Source organism: Nicotiana tabacum, chromosome 3, assembly GCF_000715075.1.
Source record: "Nicotiana tabacum cultivar K326 chromosome 3, ASM71507v2, whole genome shotgun sequence".
Classification (NCBI taxonomy): Eukaryota; Viridiplantae; Streptophyta; class Magnoliopsida; order Solanales; family Solanaceae; genus Nicotiana; species Nicotiana tabacum.
The window spans coordinates 162,281,369-162,287,253 of NC_134082.1; positions in this window are offsets into that span (position 1 = coordinate 162,281,369).

A 5,885-nucleotide genomic window follows, 5' to 3' on the forward strand; every position below is an offset into this window, starting at 1 on the left:
ACGGCTCCTATCCCGACTCCTTTCATGTTAGCGGCTCCATCAAAGAAAAGTTTCCAGCCAGGTTTTTCAATTCGCTCCACCTCGTCGATATGCATTGTTTCTTCATCAGGAAAATAGGTTTTCAACGGCTCGTATTCCTCATCGACCAGGTTTTTGGCTAAATGATCGGCCAGTGCTTAAGCCTTCATTACAGTTCGAGTCACATAGATGATGTCAAATTCTCTGAGCAATATCTGCCACTTTGCAAGTCTTCCCGTTGGCATAGGCTTTTGAAAAATGTATTTCAATGGATCCAACCGAGAAATGAGGTAAGTAGTGTAGAATGACAAATAGTGTTTCAATTTTTGAGCTACCCATGTTAGGGCGCAACATGTCTTTTCCAGATGAGTATACTTAACCTCATAAGCTGTGAACTTCTTGCTAAGGTAGTAGATGGCCTGTTCTTTTCTGCTAGTGAGGTCATGTTGCCCCAATACGCAACCAAATGAATTTTCCAAAACTGTTAAGTAAAGAATCAAAGGTCTTCCTGGCTCTGGCGGGACCAACACGGGTGGGTTCGACAAGTACCCTTTTATTTTATCGAACGCTTCTTGACACTCATCGGTCCATTTGACCGCAACATCCTTTTTCAACAATTTGAAAATTGGCTCACAAGTTGTTGTGAGCTGAGCAATAAACCTGCTGATATAATTCAACCTTCCCAACAAACTCATTACTTCAGTTTTGTTCCTGGGAGGTGGCAATTCTTGGATGGCTTTGATTTTTGATGGGTCTAGCTCGATACCTCGTCGACTGACTATGAATCCCAGCAATTTTCCAGATGGAACTCCAAATGCGCATTTGGCAGGGTTAAGCTTGAGGTTGTACCTGCGAAGTCTTAAAAAGAACTTCCTCAAATCCCCAACGTGGTCGGCCTGATGTTTTGATTTTATGATCACATCGTCCACGTATACTTCAATCTCCTTGTGTATCATATCATGAAACACTGTGGTCATTGCTCTCATATAGGTTGCTCCGGCGTTCTTTAAACCGAATGGCATTACCCGGTAGCAATAAGTTCCCCATGGTGTGATGAATGCTGTCTTTTCTGCGTCTTCTTCATCCATTAGAATTTGATGATACCCGGCATAACAATCCACGAAAGATCCTATATCATGCTTGGCACAATTGTCGATCAAAATATGGATATTGGGTAATGGGAAATTATCCTTTGGACTTGCTTTGTTGAGATTGCGGTAGTCGACGCATACTCTAATTTTGCCGTCTTTCTTTGGTACAGGAACGATATTAGCCAACCAAACAGGATATCGAGTGACTCGAATGACCTTTGCTTCCAATTGTTTGGTGATTTCTTCCTTAATTCTCACACTCATGTCAGGCTTGAATTTTCTCAGCCTTTGCTTGACAGAAGGCACCGTTGGATCGGTGGGCAATTTGTGAACCACTAAATCAGTGCTCAAGCCCGGCATGTCGTCATATGAGCATGCAAAAACATCTTTGAATTCTATGAGTGCTTTAATTAACTCCTCTCGGATCTTTGGTTCGAGATGGACACTTATTTTAGTTTCCCGGACATTACTCGTGTCCCCTATATTGATGTCCTCGGTATCACTCAAGTTAGGTTTGATTTTTTCCTCAAAGTGAATTAACTCTTTACTAATCTCTTCAAAAACCTCATCTTCATCATATTCTGATTCATAATCACAATATATTTCTTGAATTATTACTTCGGAACCAGATTGATTTTTAAGACTGGGCTGAGGATTCCTCATGCATGCCATATCACTAGAGCCAGCGTAAAAAGAACTGTACAGAAAAAAGAGAAAAGAAAAGAAAACTATCAGGAATGATAATAAAAAGGAAACTGCTTTTTATTGGATGATGAAAGATAACAAGGTTTGCACACTTCAAACAAACTGTAAGATAAGCTTTGGGATTACAACCCTGAAGTAACCCAAACAAACTTGAAAGAAAATCAAAATGAACTACCAAGACTCCTTTCGAATGGGGAGAGGAGTGGCTTTCCAATTATTAAGCTTTGTTTCTGGCCCAACGAATTGAACTTCCGCGTTGCTACACCCTTCTCCGCTTTCCAACATATTCACATCATCAAACAACTTCTCGAATCTTTCAATCAACTTCTCCTCAGGATTGACCCGGGATTTAGGAATTGTTGTTATCGGGCGATTTCTAGCACCGGTCTTAACAAAATATTTTGACAGATGTGGGACTGGTTTTGGAAGATCCCATGCCTTATGTTTCAACTTTCTGGCCTTTATCACGTCATTTACGGTGGGTATGAACCCCAAACCGAATGTTCCCCAATTCTCGGGGAGAGATACTAGTTGTATAATTCCTTGCAAAGATAAGCCCATGCCTTTGCCGAGTATAAAACCATTCTTTAACATTTCATAAGCTATCATGACTGATGCAGAGGATATCTTTGGATTCGGAAGGTATTTCCCCTCTGAAATTTTCTCTACCGACACTGTGTCGGATACTTGGTATACCCAGGGTCCCTGGTCATTTTCTGTTCCCTCGACCGGTACAATGGTACTGCTGCAAGCATTTAAACTTTCTTCCCCATGCACAACTATTTCTTGATGATCCCATTCAAACTTGACAACCTGATGTAGTGTTGACGGGACTGCTTTAGCAGCATGGATCCATGGTCGGCCCAACAACAAGTTGTAAGAGACAGTTATGTCTAACACTTGAAATTCCATTGTGAATTCAACTGGCCCTATTGTTAGTTCCAACACTATGTCGCCAAATGAATCTCTGCTTCCACCGTCAAACCCCCGTACGCAGATACTATTCTTCTGGATCCTCTCCTCTTTAATTTTTAATTTGATTAAAGTGGAGAGAGGGCAGATATTTGCACTTGACCCATTGTCAACCAATACCCGGGTTACTACGGAGTTTTCACATTTCACGGTGAGGTAAAGAGCTCTGTTGTGCTCAGTACCTTCCACAGGTAATTCATCATCAGCAAATGTAATTCTGTTTGTCTCAAAGATTCTGTTGGCTATTCTTCCTAAATGATTTACGGAGATCTTTTTAGGAACATGAGCCTCATTCAGGATTTTCATCAAAGCCAGACGGTGCTCCTCTGAATGAATCAGTAATGACAACAATGAAATTTGAGCGGGCGTCTTCTTTAATTGATCCACAATAGAATAATCATGGAGTTTCATTTTTCTTAAAAACTCTTCCGCCTCTTCTTCCGTCACAGCTCTCTTTATTGGTGTTGGATTGTTTTTAGTTTTTCTTAACTCTTCGGGCGTAAAACATCTTCCCGAACGAGTCAAGCCTTGCACCTCACACACTTCTTCCTTGACTTCTTTTCCTTTGTTCATTACAGTCACCCGTTCGTAGTTCCATGGGATGGCTTTGTTGTTGATAACCGGCAGCTGGATTACAGGTGCGATAATAACCCGATCTGTACGGGCTCCTTCCACGAATACAATGGGTTTGTTAGCAACCCCTGGTACTATCACTTTCGGCCTTTCTTGTTTTGCGGAAACTTTGCTCGATGATCCCTCCTCGATTATCATAGATGGTCCATCACCATTTCTGTTCTGCTTAGGTACTGGCTTCTCCTCTGTTAACTGCTTATCTGATTTGGCTTCATGAGACTTGATCATCATGACAGTTTGTGACGGCTTCTTTGTCTTCCCATCAGCTTGTATGATTTATATCATATTAGCCTCTTGATGGGCTGGCATTGGATTTCTATTGATATTTGGGGCTTCGGGGGTTTGAACCTCGATTTTATTAGTATCAATCAGCTCTTGTATTGCATTTTTTAAATGCCAGCATTTTTCCGTATCATGGCCTGGTGCACCGGAGCAATATTCACAGCTAATGGTGTAATCCAGATTCTTTGGAGGAGGATTGGGTAGCTTGGATTGTATTGGTCTCAGCATGTCTAGCTGTCTCAGTCTATGGAACAGACTAGTGTAAGACTCTCCCAATGGAGTGTAAGTTTTCTTTTTCTGTTCTCTTTCCCCCCTGAATGCTGGCCTCGGCCTGAAACCTGGTCCGGGATAGGCTCGTGGGTAAGTACTTGGTGTGGCAGGAGCACGCCAATTGGTGTGAACAGGTGGCTGATTGTATGCTTGAGCATGGTTAATGGAGAAATGAGGCTCCGAAGGGTGATAGTAGTGTTGGGATGAATCATGGTGGTAAGCTGATTGGCGAGGTCGTTGTTGATTATAGTAAAGCGGTGAACCTCTGGGTCCCGACCAAATTCCTGAATCAACTACCGCTGCTTCCTCCCTCTTCTTTCTTCCGATTCCTCCTACCCCGCCTTGAATAGCTTGAGTAGTTGCCTTAATTGCTGAATAGCTCATAATTTTATTTGTTTTGAGACCTTCTTCCACCATACCTCCCATCTTCACCACTTCGTTGAATGATTTTCCAACCGCTGAAACCAGATGGGCATAGTAAGTTGGCTCCAAGGCTTGGAGGAAGTAGTCTACCATTTCGCTCTCCTTCATAGGAGGATCCACTCTTGCTGCATGTTCTCTCCACCGAAAACCATACTCTCTGAAACTTTCATTGTGTTTCTTCTCAAATTTTGTCAAAGATAATTAATCTGGGATGATTTACAGATTGTATTGGAAATGGTATGCGAATGCCTGTGCCAGGTCATCCCAGGTGTACCATCTCCCATGGTCCTGGCGTGTATACCACTCCAAAGCTGATCCGCTTAAACTTTGACTGAAGTAAGCCATCAATAATTCATCCTTTCCCCCAGCTCCTCGCATCTTGCTATAGAAACCCCTTAAGTGGGCTACTGGGTCACCGTGCCCGTTGTATAGGTCAAATTTGGGCATCTTGAAGCCAACTGGTAATTGTACATTGGGGAATAAGCACAAATCTTTGTATGCTACACTGACTTGCCCACCTAATCCTCGCATGTCTCTGAACGATTGTTCTAAACTCTTGACCTTCCTGAACATCTCTTCTTGTTCAGCATTTTTGGCTGGCTTGTCAATTTCGGTTGGGAGATCAACACGAGGAGCAGTTGAATTAATTTCGGAGGCTTTGAGGGTGGGTTCCGGGGGGTAATATTGGTTGTCCTGGGCCTAGAATGTAGGCTCACTAGGAGATTTGTGAAATGTAGCAGGGGGAGGTGCTACGAAAACAGGAGTCATAAGTGGAGGAAAGTATAGAAATGGCTTCGGAGGTGGAGACTGTGGTGTCTGAGAGGTGGTTCCTCGGTAGTGCTGGTAAATGGGGAAGTTTGGGGATAATTCAGTGGTAATATTATCCTGAGTTTGGGTCATTGATGGAGCAGGGTTATTTGGGTAAGATGGGGGTAACTGTCCTGTAGACCAGGCTTGGTACATCTCAGCCATTTGCTGCTTGAGTTTAAACATCTCTTCTTTCATTTTCCCGACATCCATCTCCTCTAGCTCCATACCTGTGTCAACATCTGGGATAGACATACTTTCGGGTATTGGTCCTTTTGATCTTGTGTGATAGTGATAATATGCCAGTATACTCTTTAGAGAAACTAACTGCTTGAATTCTGAAAATGAACAAACTTGTTAGTTTTGAGAGTTTAACACATATATAATCACACGTTGAGATGCAATGCTCCTAGACAAATAATCCTTTTCTATTATGCATTTGCTCGGCTGCTTGTGTCGTCCCAGCTTTCTTGAAATTTTTATTGTTATTCACTTCTATTTATTATATATATCTTTTATCGTGGTGGTCGAATCTTATAGAGATTGCCTACGTATCATGCCCTTACATGAATCAGACCTTGCGTAGTTCGGACTAAAGGCAATCACTTTTATTCATTATACAAAGATGGAATTACATTTGAAAACTTTTAAGAAAATGTCTTGAAACACACACACTTAAATCAA